Source organism: Spermophilus citellus (genome assembly GCF_964194105.1).
Source record: "Spermophilus citellus genome assembly, chromosome: 4".
NCBI lineage: Eukaryota > Metazoa > Chordata > Mammalia > Rodentia > Sciuridae > Spermophilus > Spermophilus citellus.
The window spans coordinates 204654087-204680113 of NC_138185.1; the positions used below are offsets into that span (position 1 = coordinate 204654087).

General features: G+C 35.6%; 1 protein-coding gene across 10 annotated transcripts in view; it reads right to left on the reverse strand.

Annotated features, from left to right (window-relative positions):
* DIO2 (iodothyronine deiodinase 2) overlaps positions 1 to 26027 on the reverse strand; it is a 231957-nt gene that overhangs the window by 49692 nt on the left and 156238 nt on the right. For 2 of the 10 annotated variants that reach the window (XM_081290481.1, XM_081290474.1), the window contains exon 5: positions 23568 to 23619. The exons of the other annotated variants lie outside the window; for them this stretch is intronic. The gene's annotated coding sequence lies outside the window, so the exon portion shown is untranslated. The remainder of the gene's footprint in view (positions 1 to 23567; positions 23620 to 26027) is intronic. 10 annotated transcript variants of the gene reach the window in all.

Genomic DNA, 26027 nt, shown 5'->3' on the forward strand with positions numbered 1-26027 from the left:
GTAATCTAGATATTTTGTAAAAGAAAACATTCCTGATGTACACAAAAATCAATTATATGTATACTGTAAATCTAAACATGGAAGACAAAATAATGAAGTTCCCATAAGAAATGATAGAAGAATATCTTTAATACTTTGAGTTAGGCAAAAATTCTTAACCAGGATACATTGAGCACTAACACTGAGGGGGACAGACACTGTGATTTAAAATTTTTAATTATTAAAGATATTTTGAGTGTGAAGATATTTGCAAAGATTTAGACACTACATCAAAGAAGAGCTCCAGGTGAAACAATGCTTAGCATTGTGACATATCAGGATAATTTAAATTAAAAGTACCGAAAGATATCAATACCAGAATTGGCTAGAATAAAAAGACTGTTAGCACCCAATGTTGGTCAGACATTATAGTACATGCTAAAGTGAAAACACACATACAAAATAATGTTCAGAACAGTGCTATTCATATTAGCCCCAACATGGGGGAAAAATCCAATGCTAATCAGTATTAGAATAGGTAAATGAATTTCAGGATATTCACTCAATATAATCTTATCATTAATAGAAATAAACAAACTACTTTCCTATATAATAAGCTACTGTCAATATAATGTAGACACATCTCACAAACATAATGTAGAATTTGCTAGATACAAAAGGACACATATTATATTGTTTCACTTACATACATTTTTTAGAAGCAAGCAAAATAAAACCAGAATCTCCTAAGTCAGGATAGAGAGAGATGGAAGAAAAGGTGGTCGTGGTGAAAGACTCCAGCCCCATAACCTGAGGCCTTGTTGCGAAAGTAAAAGTATGCAATAAACAGGCACAAGTACCGGATGAGCTTATCCTATAACCGGTTGAGAAAGAGCACTGCACCCATATCTCAGGACATACATGAGCTAACAGGAACAAATAAGCAGGAACAGAAAGAATGGAATGTAACCCTGTAGGTTTTCCGAGAACGTATAGTGAAAAGCAAGTTTACCCTAATGCTGGATTCAAAAGAGCCAATGAGATACCTGTTAGTGTGCTAGGCGGGAAACAGCTCCCCTCTCCCTATAAAAGAACTGTACCCCAAAGCCCGGTGTGCCAGTTCACCAAAGCTTCGGCTGAGGTTTTGCTGTGCACCCGCAGGCACCTGTGTATTAATAAATTTGCCTCTTGTTTTTGCAGCCAGTGTGACGCGTAGTTCTCTTTTGGACGGGGGATTTGAGGGTCTTTCAGTGGAGAGGGCAGGGAGGATCATCTGAGTGTTTACAGCAACCTATCTTTCAACATGGGTGACAGATACATTGATGCTTATTTTTGTGGTAATTCTTTTAACTATACATATTCACATTATGTTAAAACTTTGGTTTGTGCAGATAAGTGGGTAGTGATTGTGTTTCTTTCTGCAATGCTCAGAACAGTGACCAACTTCAAATGCCAGTAGACAAAATGAAAATGAAATTCTTTCATTCTGAGTAGATTGGAGAGAAGTCTTCCTTGTTGAACCTCCCCTTTCAAAATTTTGTATTAACTATTGAAACAAATACACATTAATCTTATGCATGATTTTGAAATAAATGTTTGATTAATCAAATAAGTGCCAACTTACTGAAGATACAGATCTAAGAAGAAAAGTTAATATACCAATCATCAAAATCAGGGCCCCCAAAAATCTCAACAGTGTAACAGACTCCCAAGATACAACATTATGAATAAAGTCTCAAATATAGTTCAGAAAAACACAGGATAGGATGAGAAAATAATTATTAAATAGACCTGTATGTGAATAAGACTTAAAGGTTTGGGGCTGGGAATATAGCTCAGTTGGTAGAGTGCTTGCCTTGCATGCACAAGGACCTAGGTTCAACCCCTAACACAACCACACACACACACAAGAAGACTTAAAGGTTAGAAGTGATATGAAGCCCAACACAAATTAATGTGGTGTACAAGGCAACAAAAACAGGTAATTTTAGGCTCTATCAATAAATTCAGTGTTCTAAACAAGCAACTTAATAGTCCTATCAGACATTTCACTGGCCAGAACAAAGTGGAATATTATGCTCACTTCTGGCTTCATGTACAGGAAAAGGCAGTCAGAATGGTAAGGTGTCTAGAAATCATGATTTAAGGATAGTTGATTGTTAGGGGAAAAACAAAATCTAAAGGGAGACCAGTCAACTATCTTTGAGTACTGAAAAGGTCATCATGTGCAAAAGGGATTCAGCACTTATTCTTTATTTGGACTATGAAACTTTATAGTCCAAATAAAGAATAAGTGCTGAATACTTACTGTAAAGAAATAAGGTAGACCTGTGCAAAGTTAGAAAGGTTTATAATGTGGGAACTACCCGTCACTGATACTTGTTTACTGCTAAGTTAAAATTTATGAAGGTGATACTTTAAATGTGTTTCAACCATTTAAACAATATTAATAACCACCAAAGTTAAGAAATAAAATGGGATTTTAGATGTTCCTTTAAGATAAGAATAGCATGAATTCCTATACTTTTATGCCCATGTACATTTTCCTAAATAACATTTTGTATGATATTACACTTTATATGAGTTATTCATGCCACATATAGTATTGTTTCATGATTTCTTTTTCCCTCAAAACATGAAGTTTCATGATTCATCCATGCTGACCTGACACATGGGAGATTGTTCATTTATTATTATTTGTGTGTGTGTGTGTGTGTGTGTGTGTGTGTGTGTGTGTAGTGCTGGGGATCGAACCCAGGGCCTTGTGCATGCAAGGCAAGCCCCCAGCCCTCATTTATTTTTACTACTGTATAATATTCTATTTCTACAGATATATCACAATGTATCAATTCAATGATGCACATTGAATTATATTTCCAGTCACATAAAGTACTTGGATATGTTTCCTGATGCACAGAAAAAGAGTTACCTGGTGTTATAAAACAAGTTCAATTTCACTAGGAAACATCAAACAGTTCTAAAATGTCTCTGTCAATTTACCTCCCCATCAGCTTTGGATGAGAGTTTCCATTGCTTCCCATTATTGTCCTTCACCAATATTTTCAGACTTTTGAGGCTTCCTGCATGGTATTGTGAAATGTAACTATTGTGAATTTAACCTGTTATTCTCTGACTATAAATTACATACATAGTTGAGTGGATTTCATATGTTTCTTTAACTGTTAATGCTTCATTTCTTTGAAAGACCTTATTTTCCCATTTATCTACTTTTTCATATTGGTATCCAGATACTAGTTGTTTTGAGGTTGTGTTTTATAATGATCTTCCTCTGGATTTTTTTGCGTTCTTTTTATGGAAGCTTTAATGTTAAATTAACATCTTTCAATGTTAATTTAGTAGCATGGATCACTCTTTTCCTTTATGGTTTACCTCGATATAACCATTTAGAGAATTCCTTTTCTTTTTTTAAATATGTACTTTTTAGTTTTAGGTGGACACAATACCTTTATTTTATCTTTATGTGGTGCCAAGGATCAAACCCAGTGCCTCACATGTGCCAGGTAAGAACATCTACCACTGAGCCCCAACCTCAGCCCCATGAATTCCTTTTCTTAATAATGTTATTGTTTAATGATCTCCTAAAGTTTTCTCTAGTTTTAGCTTCGATATTTTCTTTATTCGACCTCAACATGATGGTTTTTTATGATGTAAGGTAAATTCATTTCATTTTATCTTTTTCAAACAATAATCACTGACATAAAGGAGCACATTGAATAATTTTTTTTCATATGTGCATGAGTTTATGTGTCCTTTCTGTTCTGCCAGTCAATCTATCAGGGTATATACGTCGTATTTTATTTGTTTCAGAATTTTTAATTGGACATGTGGCTGAGCAAGATGTACGCACACACATTTTTCCCTCTAGGAGAGTGGGATCGATTGTAGTTTCTTGGATATTTGCAGTAGCTATATCCATTTTACAACCAGCTTACCAAGTTCCATAAAAACAAAACCAGGCAATACAAGAAATATTTTATAGGGATTTTGTAGAGGATTCTTTACAACCTATTGACTTAGGGGAAAACTGACAACTTTATACCACTGAGTCTTCCCATCCAAAAACATTGTTTATGTGTTTTTGTTTGGTCGCTTTTACTGTTTTACAATAGCCTTCATTTATTTTTTTAATTACAGAAATGTTAAATACCCTTTGTTAGATTTATTCGCTTTCATATCTTTTGTTTTTGTTGTTTTTAAGGAGGCACTTATATCGAATTCCTCTTGTGCATCCTTTCATAGCCTCTGCTGCTGTGATCTTTCCTGAACAAATGTGTCCAACATCGTTACATGCAATTTACAGCATGGTGCCTTTGTTCATGTGTCCTATCGGCCAGCACCTGCCCCTGAGCCTCTCCAACACAACAGTAGGCAACACTATGGAAACTCATCTGCTTCTGTGTGCAGCCTAGAGGTGCAAGGGAGTTAGCTCTTACAGGCCCATCTTGGTGCTCTGAGGGAAGGAGCATATGGATAAATGCTAAGACCCTTAGGAGGTCTTCTGGCCAGATTAATAACACAGACTTCTCTTGGTTTTCTTTTCTTTCCTACTTATTTCTTCACCCCTCACAACTGCTACTTAAGATCACATCCTCAAATTGTCTAACTGCACAACAGCCCTCCTTTGAGCCTCTGCTTCTGATAGAACTCAAGCTAAGACTATATTTTCTAATTACATTTTCTTCTTCTGATTGATGTACAAAGATGCAATTGATATTTGCAATATCAACATCAATTCTATTTGAGTGCCATGTGATAAGTGTTTTATATATACTATCAATTATAATTCTCACAGACCTTAATATATCATTATGTTATTATATGGATAATAAAGTGTAGTATACTCACTTTTTATTTGGAAGTGCTGATAAATTCATATTAATTGTGAAAAAAAATTATACAAAATCTTTAGAATTTTCTATGTAGATAATCCTTGACTTTATCCTGATATAATAGGAATTACTTTCAACATTTCTCATTTAAATAGGATTCTTTCAATAGGATTTTTATGGATCCTACATTTAATAAAGGAAAGTTTCTTTTATTCCCATTTGTTAGAGATTTTAATTTTAAATGGATATTCTTTGCCATCAAATTCTTTTTGACATTTGATTACTTACTTATTAATTTGACATGTCTTCTTTAATCTGTTAATGCAATAATTTATTTAATCAGTATTAGACTATCACTGAAATAAACTCATCTTGCTCATGATTACCATTTTCATATACCACTTGATTTCATTTGCTAATAATTTGTATCCATATTTAATAGTGGAATTGCTTACCTTTTTTTGCCTAGTAATTTTTATAGTCTTGTCTGGTACTCAGTATCATGGAAATAGTCTCATTAGATAAGCTGTAGAGTGATCTTTTTGTTCTCTTGAAGAGCATGTATAAGTTAAGAATTATCTTTTTCTTGAAAATGTAATAGAATTGCTCATAAAATCCATTTGAGTTCATTGCATTTTCATGGAAGGATTTTGGAACTCTAATTCAAACTTTTCAATGACTACATAGTCAAACACAGCGTTGGTTCTTAAGTTGGTTTCAGAAGTTGTATTTTTCTAATGTTATTTAGTCCACCCAGGTTTTAAAACATTTTGGTGTTTTAAATGCCTTCTTATTTGCATATCTCCTGTCACCCTTTTTATTTCTAAAGCTTGTTTCTAATTTCCATCATTATTCTTTCATTTTTTTAATCAGTCTTGTCAGATGTCTAACTTATTAACATTTTCAAAGAAACAACCTCTGGTTTTATTGATTTTTGCTATTGCTCCTCATTTTTATGCTATTCATTTCTGTTCTTATTTTGTTCTTTCCACTTTTTAAAGATTATTTTACTGTTTTAGGTTTTCACATTGAATGCTATGATACTTGTCTCATTATTATTTTTTCAGTTTTCCCCCATTCGGTATGATGTTAAGTTTCAATATGTCATTATAGCCTTTATCATGTTGAAGTAAGTACTCCTATCCCTAGTTTTCAGAGTTTTTTTTTTTTCATAAAATTATGACAATTCTTCAAAGACTTTTTCTTTGTCCATGGAGATGATCATGTGATTGTTGGTCCTCTTTATGTGGTATATGCATTATGTTAGATGATCTTTCTATATCAAACCATCCTTGCATCCCTGGAATGAAATCACCTTGATCATGGTGTATGATCTTCTTAATAAATTGTTGAATTTGATTTGCTAATGTTTCATTAAGGATTTTTGCATCTTTGTTCACCAAGAATATTGGTTTTACTATGGAAAGCAGTATGGAGATTCCTCAGAAAACTCAGAATGGAACCACCATTTGACTCCACTATCCCACTCCTCGGTTTATACCCTAAGGACTTAAAATCAGCATACTAGAGTGATGCAGCCACATCAATGTTTATATAAGCTCAATTCATAATACCTAAACAATGGAAACAACCTAGATACCCATCAACAGATGAATGGATAAAGAAAATGTGGTACATATACAAGAATATTACTCAGCCCTAAAGAAGAATGAAATTATGGCATTTGCAGGTACATGGATGGAGCTGGAGAATATCATGCTAAGTGAAATAAGCCAACCCCCCCCAAAAAAAACAAAGGCCAAATTTTTCTCTGATAAGAGATACTAATCCATAATGGGGTGGGGGGAGGTAAAAGAACTTTGGATTGTTCAGAAGGGAGTGGGGCAGGGTGTGGGGATGGTAAGGACAGTAGAATGAGATGGACATTATTACCCTATAATACACATATGATTACACTACTTGTGTGACTCTGCACCATGTTCAGCCAGAAGAAGCAGAAGTTGTGCTCCATTTGTGTACAATGTGTCAAAATGCATTCTACTGTCATGTATAACTAATTAGAACAATTTAAAAAATAAAAGAAAAGTAAACTGGTTTTCTTTCCTTGAAATGTCCTTATCTGGTTTTGATATCAGGGTGATACTGCTTTTGTAGAATAGATATGGAAGTGTTCCTTTTGATTTAATGGAACAATTTGAAAAGCAAATGGTAGAATTCAACTGTGAATCTATCTGCTCCTGAGCTTTTCTTTGTTGGAAGGCTTTTGATTGCTGTTTCAATCTCATTGTTTGCTATCAGTCTGTAAAGGTTTCCTATATTCTCATGGTTCAATTGTGGTAGATCATGTGTGACTACAAATTCATCCAATTCTTCAAGATTTTCCAATTTATTGGAATAGAAGTTTTCAAAATAGTCCAAATGATCTTCTGGATTTCACTTGTGTCCATTATGATATTTTCACTTTCATCTCCACATTTATTAATTTGAGTTCTCTCTTTCCTTCTTTGGTCAGTTTTGTGAAGTGCTTATCAATCTTGTTTATCTTTTTGAAGAACTGACTGTGTTTCATTAATCTTTGTTTTGAACTTTTAGTTTCTATATCATTAATTTTAGCTCTGTCCTTTATGATTTCTTTCCTTCTACCACTTTTAGAATTGATTTGTTTTTGTGTCTCTAATACTCTGAGATGTTATCATTAGGTTGCTTATTCGAGATCACTCTGTTTTTTTAAAACTTATACCTAAAAACTTCCCTCTTAGAAAAGCCTTTTTATTTCCTGTGGATTCTGGCAGGTTGTTTTACTATTTTTGTTTAATTTTAAGAATTTTTAAATACCCTCCCTGAATTTTTCAATGACCTAGTCATCAGCCAAAAATGTATCTTTCAATCTTTAAGTATTTACATAGTTTCTGTAGTTTTTCTTGTTCCTAATTTCTAATTTCATTCCATTGTGATCTGAAAAATTGAAAAGGATTATTTTGATATTTTTTTATTTGCTGAGACTTGTCTTATGGCAATAATATATGATCAATTTTTGAGAAGGTTCATGAGCAGTCGATGGTATTCAATTGAATTCAATTGAGTATTGAATGAAATACTCTGTAGATGTCTGTTAAGTTCATTTTATCAATAGTATAATTTAAATCTGATGGGTCTTCGTTGATTGTTTGGTGACCTATCAGCAAGAGTGGTGTATTGAAATCCTGAAATATTATTGAATTATGGCCTATCAGTGTCTTTGTGTTGAGTAGTGGGGTTTTTTTTAATGAAATGGTGTGCAATGACTTTCAGAGTACATTTGTAATCATCTTCTTATTGGACTCTTCTCTCTAACAATATGTAATTATTTCTTTATGTCTTCTAATTTTGACTTGAAGGTTGCTCTGTCAGATAGGAGATTAGCTATTCCAGCTTACTTTTGAATTCCATTTGAATGGAATATCACTTTCCCTCCTTTCACTTTCAGTCTGTGAATGTCTTTTCCTTGAGATGCATTTCTTAGAGACAACATAAAGTTGAGTTCCATTTTAATCCAATCATCCAGCCTATGTCTTTTAACTGGAGAATTAAGACCATTTATTTTCCATGTTACTAGAGTGAGGTATGCATTACTTCCTGTCATTTGATGTATTTACAATATTTGAACTGTTCCTAATTCTCATTTGTCCATTTTTTTTTCTCCTATGATTTATTCTTTTCCATGCACTCTTGGATTTTTTTTTATCTTGTTCTTCTGTCTTCCACAATGGGATGAACTATGGGACATAATAGAGGATATAAAAGAATATGAATAGGATTCCTTTGTCTTCCACAATGCTGGCTAATTAGTCATGAATTTCTTTAATTTATACTTATCTTAAATGTTTTTTTATATTCTACTTAGATTCTGAAGGATAGTTTTGCTATAATAATGTAGGTTTACAATTATTTTCTTTCAGAACTTGAAATAAATTATCCCATGCCCTCCTAGCTTTTAGAGTTTTACCTAAGAAATCTGCTATTATTGGGATGGTTTTGCCTTTACAAGTGGCTTGGCATTCCTCTCTTGCAGCTTTAAAAATTCTTTGTTCTAAAGTTTTTTGCAATATTAACTATAATGGGTCAGAGAGTTTCTTTTCTGATCCTGTCTATTAGGAGTCTTAAATGCTTACCATACTTCCATATTCATATAATTACCAATTCTAGGGATATTTTCTGCTGCTGTTTCACTGGATCCATTTTCTGTGCCATTAGTCTGTATCTCCTTTCCTGCAAGACCTATGTGTCCTAAGTTTGGCCTTTTAGTTTGTTTTTTTTTAATTATTTTTTTTATTTTTTTTTAATTGTAAAGTAATGCATATATTAATTATCTAGATGTTGTCATTCCACAATGAATATATACTTCAAAACATCACATTGTACAGAAAAAAATGGTATAATTTATATGTCCATTTAAAAAATAAATTTATAAAGACATAAACAAGTAATGAGATTGAGTCAATAACAAAAAGCCTTCCTTCAAAGAAAATCTCAATACCAGGCCGCTTCATTGCTGAGTTGTAACATTCATTTTTTTAAAGATGAATTAATCCCAATACAATTCTTAAATTACTCCAAAAAAATCAAAAAGGAGAGAATTCTTCCTAAGTCATTCTACAAGGTCAGCATTTTCCCGATACCAAAAAAAAGACATTGACACAACAACAACAAAATCTACAGGTCAATGTATTTGATGAACATACTTGTAAAAATCCTTAACGAAATTCTACCAAACCAAATCCAACAGAGCATTATAATGATTATTCACCATGGTCAAGGAGATTCATCCCCAGGATTCACAGATTGTTCAATATATGTGTATCAATAAATATGATACAGCACATCAACAGAATGAACAACAAAACCATATACTCATTTCAAGGGAAGCAGAAAAGTACTTGGTAAAATTCAACATTGCATCATGATAAAAATAAAAACTGAGCCAATTAGGTATACAAGGAATATATCCTAATATGATAAAGGCCATGCATGTTAGGAAAGAGTTAACCCCATACTGAATGAGGAAATATTTGTCTTTAAGATTTAGAACACAACAAGGATGCCTGTTTTATTACTTCTATTCAACATAGTCCTAGATAGAGCAATCAAACCAGAGAAAGAAATTTGTATCTAACTTGGAAAATAGGAACTAAAATTGTCAGTGTTTGCAGATATATGGTCTTATTGTGTATAGAAAACACTAAAGACTGCACAATTATATATATATATATATATATATATAATATATATCTATATATACACTTATATATGTGTGTATATATATATATATATATATATATATTATATATAAACAACAAAAAGCACTTTTTAGAACTAGTGATCTATTTTACATATAAACTCTCTTTTTTAAAAAATATTTATTGTTTAGTTTTAGGTGAACACACTATCTTTATTTTATTTTTTGTTATGTGGTGCTGAGGATCAGACTCAGTGCCTCATGCATGCTAGACGAGCACTCTACCACTGAGCCACAACCCCAGCCCATATATCTCTTGATGTGGAGTGTTGAGAAATGAATACTTGTCATTTTTTAAAATTAATAAGTAGAAAATATCCTTGAAACATCAGCAACCCCAAGGGACATATAGCAAGATATTTTAAAAGTGAAGAAAAAGTATAAATAATTATTTGAATTTATATACCATTTAAGTTCTAAATCATCTTTTTTTTATAAATAAATAAATAACTTTTAATGATGACATCACAATAGGCCATTTTCATTTTGTGAAATTATGCAGATTTATTTTTGATTGATGTCTTCATATCCTGTCTTTATATCCTTTATATCCTGTCTTTATAACCAGTTTTCCCAGCATCATATTTTAAAACAAGTGTTCCAAAATAAAAGCTGTATCAGTGTTCACTTTGATTTCAAATGTTTTTTTTTTTAATTTATTGTTGGTCATTCAAAACATTACAAAGTTCTTAATATATCATATTTCACAATTTGATTCAAGTGGGTTATGAACTCCCATTTTTACCCCGTATACCAATTGCTGTATCACATCAGTTACACTTCCATTGATTTACATATTGCCATTCTAGTGACTGATGTATTCTGCTGTTTATCCTATTCTCTACTATCCCCCTTCCCCTCCCCTCCCCTTCCCTCCCCTCCCCTCCCCTTTTCTCTCTCTACCCCCTCTACTGTAAATCATTTCTTCACTTGTATTATTTTTCTCTTATCCCTCCTTTCCTCTTATATGTAATTGTGTATGACCCTGAGGCTCACCTTCCAATTCCATGCGATTTCCCTTCTCTCTCCCTTTCCCTCCCACCTCTCATCCCTGTTTAATGTTAATCTTCTTCTCAAGCTCTTCGTCCCTACCCTGTCCTTGGTTACTCCCCTTATATCAAAGAAGTCATTTGGCATTTGTTTTTTAAGGATTGGCTAGCTTCGCTTAGCATAATCTGCTCTAATGCCATCCATTTCCCTCCAAATTCGGCCTTTTAGTTTTTATATGAGAGTTTTTGGATGTTCTGTTGATAGTCTTTCTGTTTTCTTTATTACTACCTGAGTATTCTAATTCTTCCACCTTGTCTTCAAGCGCTGATAGTCTTCCTTCTGTTGGATCTAGTCTGCTGAGACGTTCCTCTGAGTTTTTTATTTAATTGAGTTTTCTGTTTCTAAGACTGGGTTTGGTTCTTTTTCAGAATCTCTCTCTTTATTAAAATACTCTTTCATATCCTTTATTATGTCCCTTGGTTCATTCCTTAGATCCTCTCTTAATTCGTTGATCATTGGAACAGTCACCTTTTTAATTTCTTTGTCTGGCATTTCCTGCCTTTGATGCCTATGGGCTGTTATTGGAGTGTTATGATACGAACATTTGGAAGCATTTTATACATTTTCTCTGTACGTTTTCTGTATTTCTGTGTTGAGATTTGCACATCTTCTAGAATGGACATCTCTTCCACGGTTATGTAAGGATTTTTTAGAGAGCTGCTTTCTCTCTACATGTCCTTCAGGCTGGGGTTATACTTCAGTGTCAAAGCATCCACTCAATGTGATCATATGCTATGATTAATCCCTTCCACTGTTTGGAGAGGCAATTTTAATCACTGGCAACCGTGACCACTTGAGAGCAATCTATACACTAGTAAACTATAAAAACTTATTGAAAATGTTCTCTAAAATGCCACTAGTCCAAAGGGGGGGGGAGGGAGTAAAACTCTAAAATAGGTTGAAATATTAGGTACTAAAAAATGCAAAATTACTATCAAACTACATAGGACATGCAAATAAAAGGAATAAAAGCAAAAAAAAAAAATTGATAGGAGAGATAGAAGCCGAGGAAGAAAGCAAACAGAGTATAAAGTTGAGAAAGAAGAATAATAGAAATACAGAAACACACTAAAATATTTTGTAAAATATATAATATTGGATGAAATTACACAATATCAAATAATGGGGGAAATTCATCAAATCAACACACAAGATAATGCCAGAGAAATAAAAAAAATAACATTAAAGAGTCTAAAATCATTCCTTGCTGAGGTGTTGGAGATGGAGAGATTTCTTAATGGGCCTCCCAGATTTGGGTTGCCATCAGGTTTTAGAAGATGTGTTGATGCTGGTACCTCCTCAGCTTGTTCTCTAAGTTTTTCTGGGCATGAAATAGTGACTCCTCCAGTCATCTCCACACTGAGAGTGGGAGCTGTATATTTAGTTCTTTTCCTCATGTAACTCAGTTTTTCTGCTTTAAAAACTGCAGAACTTGGGCCCTGGCACCCATTCACACAGACCTCATCCCACCCATCTCTGTGTAATCCCACAATTCCTTGGTATGTCTGGGAACCAATAACTCTCTGGAGGGTCATAGGAAATGACCCCTGATTGTCTGTGGCTCAGCAGCCAGTTCTCTCTCTGGCTAGGACTACTGACTTGTGTGCCGAGCTATAGAAACACCACCCAAACCTGGAGCTGTCGAAACAGATCCTGCCCTGCCCTGCCTTGCCCTGCTTTGGTGAGGCTGAGATGACCTGAATGTTCCATGATGAATCCAAGTGTCTGATAGACCCCTGCCTGGGGATATTAAACTGTGTCAGGTTGTGGTGACGGTGTGCTTCACCCATGTAGTTTTTGATGCACTACAGAGGCACAGCTGGTGAGAGATGTAACACTCCCTAGGTGCCACACCCCAACAGTGTCCTGGGCTCTGCTCTGTTCCCATTGACACCAGTGAAGTGAGGGAGCTTGGTAGCTTCAGGCTTGCAGTGACCTCACTACACAAGTTACTCAATGGCTCAGTTCAAAGTCATTCCCTATAATATATGTTGGTATCTCTATGTGAAATGAAGCCATAGGCATTTAATCCTTCCCAGAGCTGCAACTTTAGGCATGGTCTTAACAAAATAGTTTCCTGCCACACTTCTCCAACAACAAATTGAAAAAAGCAAACCACTTCTCATAGACCATGTGGCTTTGAAGTTCCTGCCTGAGTGTATCTCAGTTTGACTTTCTCTTCTGCTGTGGTTTCTAAAGTAAGCTTGTCAGCTTTACCTCTCTCTCTTTTTTATTATCCCTTTGTTACCCCTTACCCCATACCTGCCCTCATGCTGCAGGTATAGGTTCTGGGATAACAAATTATTTACTGTTTTTTATAACCAGAACTTCTGAGTCTTTCCAAGTCGCTGATAGTCTAATGATGGTTCCAGACTATAGAAGGGCTGAGATCTGTAACCTACCTATATTCTGCCATCTTGATTCTGAGTCTTTCATTATTTCAAGTGATTCTCAACATTATAAGTAATTCATTTTTTTTTTTGCCTTCAAATTTACTCTGTGTGATATTGCTATAAGCAGGTTTCTTTTGGTTAGTATTTGACTTGACTTCAGCCCTGGGAAATTGAATAAGAGGCCAAAGTTCAGGTAGATAATTTATAAACCTAGACCCAGATTTCCTGAATTCCAGTTTATTGTTGATGATAAGTATTCTAATAGAATGAGTATGATGTTGTACAGAAGAGAACCAGGATTATATGTGTGAAGAAACAACCGGAGCAGCAGGGAGAGTCATGGGGGAATAATACAGGCAATAAATCCAGGAACAGAGTTTGAATTTCATGACAAGAGTGTCATGGCAAAATAGGATTTTAGGAAACTTATAATTTCAGCAATATTCTGGAAAAAGGATGATGTGAGACTCCTTAGGAAGGTTCTTGACCTCCATATTTGCTATAATATAATAAGAGTCTGAATCAAAGCCCTGGGAATATAAAGGAAAAGGAAGATTAAAAGATGTGGAAACAATGGATTAAAAAAAAATAGGTGAATTTTGGCAAAGAAAGAAATGGTGGCATTAAAGACACTACTTTGGTCCTGTATGTAGCACTCTGACAGCTTCATTATTTTTAGGGTAAAAACCAGAGTTAAGAAACAGGAGTTGGATGGGGGCAGGCATGGGAAAGATGGAGGATTGGGCAAAGGGTAGGGAGGGCGGGGTTGGGGGACGGCATGGGGGTAGGAAAGATGGTGGAATGAGATGGACATCATTACTGTAGGTACATGTATGACTGCACATATAGTGCAACACTACATCATGTACAACCAGAGAAATGAAAAGTTGGCCTCAGTTGTGTACAATGAATCAAAATGCATTCTGCTGTCATTCATATATACATAATTAGAATTAATTAATTAATTAGTTAATTAAAAAAAGAAAAAGAAACAATAGGTGGCATAGAGAAAGACAGAAAATAATGAGTGTTCACCCCAAGCAGATGGTATTTGGTATTTCTAGTAGGCAGATGCAAATACAGAACTAAGAACAGATTCAGATGTATGGGCTGTTTTGTTTGTTGGCCGGTTGTTATTGTTTCAATTTATAAAGAAAAGAACCACTCACACTGAAATGATTATTGAACTTTTTTGTGTTCTGTGTTTCTTAAACACTAAGTATCCTTTTTATGAAGCTTTGAAATTAAAAATTACCATAATTCATTACTGTCACAGTTTAAAAATTGATATCAGGGATAATGGTTGTGTAAGTCATCTACCGGTCAACCATGAGATCTCTCCCAGACAACCTCTGCACTCAAGGTTTTTCTTGAGCACCCTTGTATTAAATTAATCAAATTTATTGCTATAGACTTTTAAAATTCCTTGTAGACCTCCATTTTAAGTATTGACAAGGCTCAACTCTATTTAATTCACAGTCATTAAGATCAAAGCATTGCAAGATAATCTGCTTGTGCAATTAATTATCAGTAATGTCAGAAAACAGTTCTGTGAATTTGGTCATGATGAACTCTGAGGGAATAAGCAGCTGGGGAGGCTCTAAGAAATTTCTCTCCAGCAGTTGAAAAAAAAAAAAAAAACTGTGCTCATCCAGTGAATTTTTGTTTTAAGTGAGTCTCATTGTGTTTTTGTTTTGTTTTGTTTTTCCAACTGGATATAATAAAAATGTCTGAGATTGTGCTACGTAATGTGATCTTCTTGGAAGGGTCAATACTGATGTTTTAGGCCTGTACAGCACTTCAACTCTGAAAATATGTAATTGTAATTCTAAAAACCTGCCCCCATGAGCCAATATTGGTCTATAGATTATTGAATTATTGATTTATTTGTTGAGCCCTTTGCCTTTCACTGGTAGTACAGAAAAATCACCTGTAAATGATGCTCATAGGTATTCTAAAATCACTAGTTCAAATCCCCAGAAGGGCGACTCAGTCCTTGCTTCAAGGAATCTTCATGGGATACATGGAAGGCTCTGGAGCGGAGACTCTCATATTAGTACAGAACTTCCATTTTGAAGGAAGGTCCCATGTCAACTTTGGTATGAGCAGATGCTTGCTCCTGTTCTCAGATCTGAAATCAGAACCACCTTGCCTCTGACATTTTTCTTTATTTAATATCTCCACATGCATGGTACATCCAGAGTAAAGAAAGTAACTCAAGCTATCTCCCAATAATAAAATGAGAAAAGCCTAAACTGGCTTTTTTTTTCCCTCTAAACTTCATAAAGTATCACAAAGCATTTCCTAATATTTTAGTAAATATTAAATTCTTAAAAGATTTCAGGGGGAAAATATTTTGTTTCTCTAAGAAACCTGCCACCTGTATGTGTTCATTGAAAATATCACCTTTCTTCATTTAAGAACAGTAGGGCACAAATGGGGCCAAGTGTAATTTTCTCATCTCTTTTTCTCTCTGGGCATTTTCATGTGTAGCTCCCCTTACTTTCTTTGTCCTGACCTATGCTCTTTTTTTTAGGTAAGTCTAGCACTCAGCTAAACTGTTACTTCTAGAAAGTTCTAGAAAGCTTAAGTGTCTTTCTCCCACTTTAATTTCCTCTCCTTTGACCAGATCAGGCAATTTCTCACTTTTCCCATCACTTTTACCTCTTTCTGTCATCATGCTTACCTCTATTTCTTCCCCTCTGGCAAGAGCTCCTCAAATACAGACTACCTTATTTGCATCTTATTAACTTTTTAAATATTTGGTTAGTGCATAATGGAGCTCTGACAACAACATGCTTTCTAACTCATTCATGAGAAGCATTCACTTAAAGTTTTTAATAAATTGCATTAATTCATTACCCCGTTAAGATATTTATTGAGAACCTACTATGTATCTGGTACTTTAGACCCAGAAGGCAAGATAGCTATTTAAAAAAAAATTCAAAAGATATACTCAGAGTGAAGAGTTTATCTGATACAAGGCAAGACATCTAATAGTGTAAACAAAAAGAAACAAATAAACATTAATTCTATAATATGGTGTCAAATAGTATTAAGTTCAATGAAGAAACATAAATCAGAGTCAGAGATAAAAGGAAAATGTGTGGAGTGGGGTTGTTTGGGATGGGGAATAGGAAAAACCTTTCTGATCTGAAAGACATGAGAGGGCTAGCCAGGGAAGGAAGAGCTGTCAGGCAGGGGAAGAGCAAGGGCAAAGATTTTGACATGGGAGCACATTTCCTGTGTGTGGAGAACATCAAGGAGCCTGTGAGATGAGAGCAGAGCCAGGGCAGAGAGATATGGGATGGATCTGAAGGTAGGCAGAGTTCTGACCACGCAGACGCTTGCAGGCTCTTAGGGATAATGTGTGGAATGAATAATGCAAGAGTGGGGTCCAGTTGAGAGCTTTGATGGGGAACACAATATGATCTAATTTGTGATCTAGATGGAGCACTCTGGCTGCCTAGGAATTAACAGAAAGTAGGGGTATGTGGAAAATCATTCAGGGGTTTTCACAGTGATCTCAGCAAGAGATGGTGGTAGCTTTAAATGGTAACAGTACAGGTGGTGAGAAGTAGTCAGATTTCAGAACTTTGAAGACAGAGCCAACATAATTTGGCATTTACTCTGATGATGTTTTAAGTTTATTACAAAATTAGGATCAGGCTAAACCCATGACTAACCACAACATTAATCACACACATACATACACACACACAGAGGCATGAACACACACATCACAAACAGATATCGCTAATGACACAACAGGCACGAAGCCCTTGGTTTAATCTGGGGCTGTAAGCACTATTTGCAGATGCTATGGCACTCAATTGCTCCAAATGAGTCACCTCTGGACACCTCTTCCAGCTCACTGGTGTACAACTACAGCTTATCAGCATTCATTTCACAAATGCATGACCCTATCTGAGTCTGAATGTGGAGTGCCTGAGAGGGATTACTCCAACACTTCTGCCATCACAAAAACTGACTGGGTGTCCACTCAGAGAGGTTGGGCTGCCCCAAGCTGGACTCCAGAGATGCAATGAAAAGAGGTTTAGAGTTTAAATTTTGACTCTGTCTCTTCTGAGTAATACCTCTTAACCTCTTCGAACCTCAGTTTCCTCATTTATGAATACAGAAATTTTACCAACTAGAAGAAATAGAACAGATATTCATCCCCATTCTGCCTCTTGTGCTTCTGAGTCTCACCCAGAATCTTCTCCAGGAATGTATGGCATCAAGGAAATACTGGTAAGATCACCAACTGGGATGACAATGGCACTCATTATTCACAGCCATGTCTAGGGTCAGAATGAGCCTCTGCTCCAAACACCATTGGTGTGGATAAATTTCCATCTGAGTAGCATCACTGGAAACACCAATGTCTGCAACACAGTCCAAAGACAGCTTCCAGTCTTGTGATTCCAGTCAACACCTTGACACTCTTTAGGGCAATGGTATCATCAGCACGGCAACCACCACATTTAGATGATAGCGATATCTCAGGAGGCATCAAATGAGACTTTTTTTCAAGATTGGTAAGTCAGTCCTCTTTACACTGCCTTTCTGGTCACTGAAGGGCTAAGTCTGCTTGAATGTCATTCATTTTAAATAGTATTTCAGAATAAAGGCTAAAATTGCTCCAGTGGGAGAAAAGGAGGGAAAGAGAGGGCAAATGAGAGCCAAAGGGTTAAGATTTGAGCAATGTTTCAGTACAAATAATGGGAATCATCAGCAGACACTGAGGGAAAATTACTTTCATATATAGAAATTATACCACAATAAAAGAGACTGATAGATGCTTACACAGCTGTGGTTATTAGGACAACATAATAGCATTTGTTCAAAAACATAATGGAGTAGCAGCAGGTTTGATGAGACAGGCTTTCAGACCTCTCCAACAATAGAGAAGGGACAAGTAGTAGATAAGGCAATAAAATAGCAAGAGAAGAATAAAGATTGAGCCCTGGGTTGCTGTGATGTGAGAAGGATTTTAACAAGGCTGCTTGTCTGGTGTGTAAGGTCAATTCTAGACTTCTAACAGGTTAACACACAATTTTCAGACAACTTTACAGGCTATGCAAAGTTGGGCTGATGTTTCTAAATGACTTGCTTTGTTTCTAATGGAAATTTGGAATTTGAGCTGTGTGATGATTGGTGTCACAAGGGATGGGGAATGTGCGAAAACTTCTCCTCTAGAAGATGTGAACGCACCCCAATCCTAGATAATGCATCAGCCCCAAAAGAGCTTTAGAATGCATAATTTGGGGGTAAATATATTGTTGAAGAAGAACCAAAATAAATTGTGTCTCTCTTATTGACATCATCTTTGAATATAGTGCCTCAATCAAAACTTGGTGGTCTCTTCTCAAGAAGTAATAGATTTTTTTCCCCGCTTTTCTCAGACAAATTTTACCTGTGCAATAGCGTTTGGTTTTGATAAATACACTCTTTGATTTCATAAGTGAGATCACAACCTTTGTTTACTTCTTATCTCAACCTGAAATGTGGCTTTGGAATGCTACCTGTTGAAGGTGCCCAGAGGAGGAACAACTTGACTCATTATAGAAAACTGAATATTAGCATACAGTGATTTTCTATAGTTATTTATAAAGCTGTATCAAAAAGTACACTCTAAAGCTATAACTAAAAAATTATTGGCATTATCAGCCAAGCAATTCAAATTTAAGAGAAGATGCAATCCACTCACCAGGCTTTCCTGGTTATCTTTTCTTAAAACTATCTTTCAGGCCCTAAGACGTACTTAAAAATGAAGTTGACAGCCCACCAGTAATGGAGGAGTTAATGTAGAGTTTGTAAAACTTAAAGCAAGCTTTCACAGTCTCCTTTGTTTCTTTCTGTTCAACAAAAATAGGCCTTGAGAAGTTTTGACTGACATTTATGATAATTACCTTTGGAGATTAAAATAATTTAGGGTTTCTCAAGGTTTAAAATTCATATACCATATTGGGCTGCACATGATTATGGCTTCCTTCCTATCATTTCAGTCAGGTGTAAAAATCCATTTGATGTGAATGTAATAGTCATTTTAATGGATATTGTTAATTCCTTGTTTTCAACATAATAGATAAAGGGGATTTTAATTAAATTCATTGTGTGAGCATTTATCGGGGGTAAAAAGGTTCACAGAATTATTATTTTTCTGGCATGACATGTAGAGAATGTTGTAAAGACAAAAAGAGAGCCATATCACAGTGCAGCGGGTGTTAGAAGTCACACTAGTTTTTTCCCCCTTGTGGGTGACATGGCAGGTTTCAAACCAGCACTAAAAAGTGGTGCTTTGAAGTTACAGTCTCCATAAGGTACAGTGCAATATGGCTGCTTTCTATCTTCTACTAACCTGGTGAAATTCTCTAGGGTCAGATTAAAATTTCTCCAGATGTCTAAATAAAGGACCAAATCCTGAGCCCCCCTAAAATTGAACTAGAAATATGGCAAGAAATGGCAAGAGCTTTTGTTGTAGAGGCTTCGCTTCCTGTGCCAGCTGAGAATACCCTAAGAACAGGTTGTCCTTGGGTCTTTAGGGAGTTCCTAGTTAAAATCCCTGGCCAACTACCGGGCTTTAAAAGTCATTACCCAGTCCAAAGGAGCTATGGCCTCATGGAAGGTAGCTAGCAATGAAAACTGCAACAAAAATGTCATTGGGATGTTAGATTTATTTCAGTGGAAGAGAAAACCCAAAATTTTACTCATTCTGTACAATTGCTACCAAACAAATCATATTGGTCAATCATCTCTCTCTCTCTCTCTCTCTCTCTCTCTCTGCCACTAAACTCAGAAACTCTACTCTTAGTTTACTAGTCACAAAACTTTGTCATAAATTCTTCAGAGTTGTTAGACTGTATTCGAGCAGTATAATCATCAAGAGGAAAAATACAGTGTGTGGGGCGGGGGGCTTCCATCCAGAAAAAAAAAAGTTACCAAAAGTTCCACACAGCTTACCTCTGCCATAAATGAACCCATTATATTTCCATCCAATCTTAAGACTGAGTTATGCTGATCAAAATTAATTTGTGCAATAAGTATATTTAGATATGGCTAACAGTTATTGATGAATGGAGGAATTACACATGATTTTATTTTCTTTCTCAAATGACTATGATAATTATCATCTATATATATGACTTTTGCAATCTGCAAAATGCCTTGAAAAATTGAAAATTTTACAAAAATTGTAAATGACTTACAAACAAAGGTGTCTCTTTTCTTTTTTCTCTCTCTTTCTCTCTGAGGTGGGTGTGTATGTATATCACTTTTCCCAGACCAAACCCAGTTTCCACCATACTACAGTTACCCTAATATTTCCCTAAGAGTCAGAAGTACTTGGTATAAAGTGGAATGTATAAGATGTAACTACATCACATTCTTTAACTTTACCCAATTAAGCAGAGGAAGTAATTTTCATATATGCATCGTTTGGGAAGAAAAGAGGACACCAATAGACTTTATTAGCCTATATACATGTGTGATTACACTACTAGTGTGACTCTGCACCACGCACAGCCAGAGGAATGAGAAGTTGTGCTCCATTTGTGTACAATATGTCAAAATGCATTCTACTGTCATGTAAAACTAATTAGAACAATTTAAAAAAAAATAGAAGGGAAAGAGAATACTATTTCTCTCTTCCTACCTTCCCAAGTGAACTGCATCCTTTTGCTCTCCTCTCTGGGGTTCCTCTTGCCTCAACCTCTTCACCACACATTTCTCAATCTTGATCATATGGCTTCTATCTCCCACCCACTAATTTTGAAAACTCTTCCCCCAAAAGCCACCCATGACTTTTTAATTATCCAATTAAAATATATTTTCTCACCCCTCCTTTTTTGAGCCTTCTTCAATATTGGACACATACGATTTCTTCCTTCTCTAGAAACCATTTAGGTAAACACAAAAGCTCTGCACTCTTGTCCTTCTTGTTTACTGTCAATGGATATTCTTGTTTTCTCTAATTTCAATGCCTACTGTTTCTTATTTTGTTCTTTGTTTGTTTTTGATCACTATTCTTACACCTTTTTACTGGCTCAGTTTTTCCACTCACTCCCCATGTAAAAACCATTTTCAACTCTGCTTTTCAATTTTCATTTCATTTATTCCAACAAACACTAATTAAGAGCCTGCTCCATATTTGGCACTGTCCTGGGCACTAGGTATACAAAGATGACTACGTGGTTGAAGTGTGAAAGGAAATTTTAAATGGGGTCTAAAAGAGTTATAGATGTGGACAAAAGTATGGGCTGAGAACAGAGGCATGTGCCAAGGGGAAAGTGACACTAGAAGAGAGGTCTGAAATAACCTCTCCTGGGAAGAGATCCATCTTGGAGATTGCAATAAAGAGTGTAAGCTTTTTAGAATTCATTTCAGGGAAAAGCGGAAGCTGAAATTTTAGCAAAGAGATAAAACACATTTGCATTTTGGGAAGCAATTATTGAAAGCAGAAAAAAAAATGGAAGAAAAGAATATCAACCAAAGATGAGACTTGTTGGAACGTGGCTACGTGGGAATGTGGTCTTAAAATGATGCGCCATTAATGAGGATGGGAAAGAGGAGGGAGAAGAGTGGGGATTAAAGAAAAAAAACCTGTAGAATGTTGTGCTGATTCCATAGGACAGGGACTGGGAGCCCAGGAACAGCCCTCAATATGACTCCCAGGATTCTGACTTGAGTTTCTCAACAGATGATGCTGGTGCCAAGTCGTACAGATATGAGGCATACATTGGTTTGGGACACAGTGGGTTCAATTTTAGACACATTAAGGTTGAGATAACTCAGGGAATTTTAACAAGTGCTGGCTAGGTTGACCTGAAGCTGATGCTCTAAATGGAAGGCAAATTGATACAAGTGTAAAAGAGTTTAGTTTAATCATGTGATTATATTAGGAAAACAGGACACTTAGGGAGAATGAATAGAATAAGGGAAGATAACACTAAGCCAGAGTCTGGAAACTATCAGCACTTAAGTGCTGAGGGGGAAAAAATCAACAAAGGAAAAATCATGACGGCCAATTATATAAACCTACTGATAATGGAAGTCATATTCCCTCTTTTCCTTCTTGCTACAGTAAAAGTGTCCCACTAAACTTCTATACCCTCTCAAGCAAATTTGGAAATGACTCCAAAATCTGCCACTGAATCGGATTCTTCTGAAATCCTTAACAAGACCCCCAAAAGTCTGATTCAAATGTGTTTTCTCCAGACTTTTATATATAACTCTACTATATAGCTCCCTAGTTTTAGCCATCAAAATAACCCCTTTCCTTCAATTTTACATTCACTTTTGTGCCTTTCTGCCTATATCCATGTTGTCTATCCATTCTTCCCTGAATTCCCACTTCCCTACACAAGCATCTTTGCCAGCCATCGTTTATCATCATTACTCATGATGTTTGAGAAACTAAAATCAACCCAAACTGGCATCACTAACATCAAAGTTAAAAGGGGAGAATACTACTATTCATTCAGGGTCTACTCATGTACTAGAACGAGGATAGGCAGTGTATATGTGAATTTCTGTGAATAAATCAAATTAAATCTCATAGCAATCTTAGAGAGTCCCTTTTAGAGACGACAATAATGAAGCTCATTCATTTACTTAATAATATTTATCAAATGCATATTATCTGAGAGCCACTATGCTAGGTGCTAAACAATGGTGAACCAAACAGAGCCCGGAGTTTGCACTTACAGAAAGCTCACAATAATAGGAGAGATAAATACTAAAAATATAATATGTCTAAATCTATAATGGTGAGTTTAAATAAGGGTGGTGATTCAGAAGCATGGGAAACTAATTCAGGGTTGGAGACCTTTCGTCAGATAGAGGCACTTACACTGAGACCTCAAGGATGAAGAGAGAAGAAACAAATGTGAAAGGCACAGAGAAACTGTGTGAAGCATAAGGAACTTGTGAAAAGCCAATGTGGGCAAAGAGGACCAAGCAAACAGGAAAAGGGGCTGTGAGCAGCTGGAAAAGGAGGCAGGAACAAGATTTTCCATGTGTTTATAAGCCGTGTTCAAGAGCTTTGATTTGACTCACCAAACAGAAGAGATGGAAGGAGTTTAAGCAGCACAGTTCCACAAGATTAACTCTAAAAACAAATTCGAAAAGCCAAATAAATAAAGTCATACACTTCATAAATAGTAGAACAAAAGATTAAACCCCAAGTCTGATGCTTAACACTTGCAAAAATATTGTAGTCTGGATCCAGACCTGTTGGCGTAATCTAAAATACATGGCCAGTCCTCATTTGGTTGGGTGACCAGTTTCTAAGGTTCTCTGCTCACAAAGACTTGGCTGACCATTTCCTAAAGGACGTAAACTATTTTGTCATATGGAACCCTGGGAAGAGTGTGCTATCTTTCAAGTGTTGCAGGCCTTTTACATCAGCCTGTAGTGACATTAAACTTGTCTGCCTTCCATTTTCCATCATCCTCCATTAATGTTTGGGATGGTGCTACTATTGAAGTCAGTTTTCTCAATTGTGTAGTTTACTAGCTACCCCAAAGCAGTCACAAGCCGGTGGAGCCTGAATGTCTATATTCCAAATCTGGCTATACCCTTGCTAGCTGTATAACTCTGGGCTGAGCACTCTAAGTCTATCTTTTCATCTGTAAAGTGAGGATGGTGATAATCATAGTTTTCAGCTTACAGGATTGTGTAAGGGTTGAATGAGGTAACATACATGAAGCACTTGACACAGTAGTTAGTACAGACTACACATTGCATAAGGAATTTCTGGTATTATTAACAGTCTAAATGCATTTATAATTTGGTATATTCCTTAGGGGAAAATGCATCTGCTACCATTGTTTATAAATAGACTGGTCTTGTTAGGTGATGAAAACAAACCAAAGAGACATGTTCTTTCACATCCCTACTGAAATATGTAATGCCGTGTATGCCAAAGGCTTTATGACCACTTTTATGTTTCTGTCCTAATGTAAAAGGTTGGAAAGCCCAGGCAAGCAGGCTCTGTTTCCATCCATAATCTGGTAGTTAGATGTAAGACATAAGCCCAAGATATCAATTCTAATAATACAGCAGTGGCTGGATATGAGAGCCACCTTGCATCTCGATAGGACTATTTATTGGACAAAGCATATTGAGGAGCTAAACATAAACACACAGCGATCATATATTACCGTTAAAAATGGATTAAAAGAACAATTGGGAGGGAAAGGTGCTGAGGAAAAAGGGAGAGGAAATCCCCCTTCCTTCCCTTCATTTCTCAGTGAGTTGAGGCAAAGAGAAATGACAGGCTAAGTGGCATGAAGCCAAGGAATGACACTCTGATGAACACTGTGGAAATCCCACCTTCAACTTCCCAACTTCAATTTCCCTTTTTGATTGTGGACATGGAAGACAGAGTTGCAGCTTTCTTGGGATTCATAATTTTTTTCAATTAAAATTTAGGTTTTCTTAGAGATTCATATGCTTGGCTAATACCCTCTGTTGTCCTTATGCAAGGCAGCTTCCTTCAAACATTTTTAAGGGATGGATGTGTTTTCTTAAGTGGTTTATTTAGAAATCTGATACAAGTTGTGGACAAAAGCATTGAGCTAAAAATCACAAGGACATGCATTTTGCAATGTCTAGGCCAAACTAAAAATAGGATGGAAAAGATGAGCCGAAAACTGCTCAAGGATTCAATTCTTTGTGTGATTCATTTGTTGACTTTAAGTTGGAAAGCATTTTTTAATTCGTCAATCGAAATCTTAATTTTTATTACTCATTTAGACCACAAAGCAGCATGTGTTTATTGTGTAAATTCTGGAAAAAAAAATCAAGAAGAAATTAAAATCTCCCATTATATTTCTATCCACATAATTATAGTTAACATGTAGTCACATTGTATTTTTCACAAATATATTTGTATGAGCCTAAATAAAATCAGAATTATACTGTGAATGCTGTTATGTAAACTAAATTTTTACTGAATAGCTTTAAACATTTGTGCAAATGATTTTTCTTCTAAAATATGATCTGTTATAGCCACACAAAATCTCACCATACTATAGATTATTCAATCCATAACTTCTCATTGGCCATTTAAAATGTTTGCAGTTATAATAATGATGCAAATAATGATGTAATAAACATCTTTGACACAATTTGAGAAATACATGATTGTTTCTTTAGACTAAACATATAGAAGATGAATTATTAGGCTAAAGAATATAAACATTTTGCCAGGCACAATGGCACTCACTCCACCAGTGGCTTGGGAGGCTGAGATAGAAGGATCACAAGTTCAAAGCCAACCTCAGCAATTATGCAAGGCCCTAAGCAACTCAGTGAGGCCTTATCTCTAAACAAAATATAATAAAAAGGGGTAGGAATGTGGCTTAGTGGTAAGTACCCCTCAGTTCAATCCCATTACTGGAAAGAATAAGAGAGAATTTAAACATTTGAAGACAGGTAAAACATAGTGTTAATATGTGCTCCTTAAGTTTGTACCAGCCAAGTGCAGTGGCACACACCTGTAATTCAAGTGCT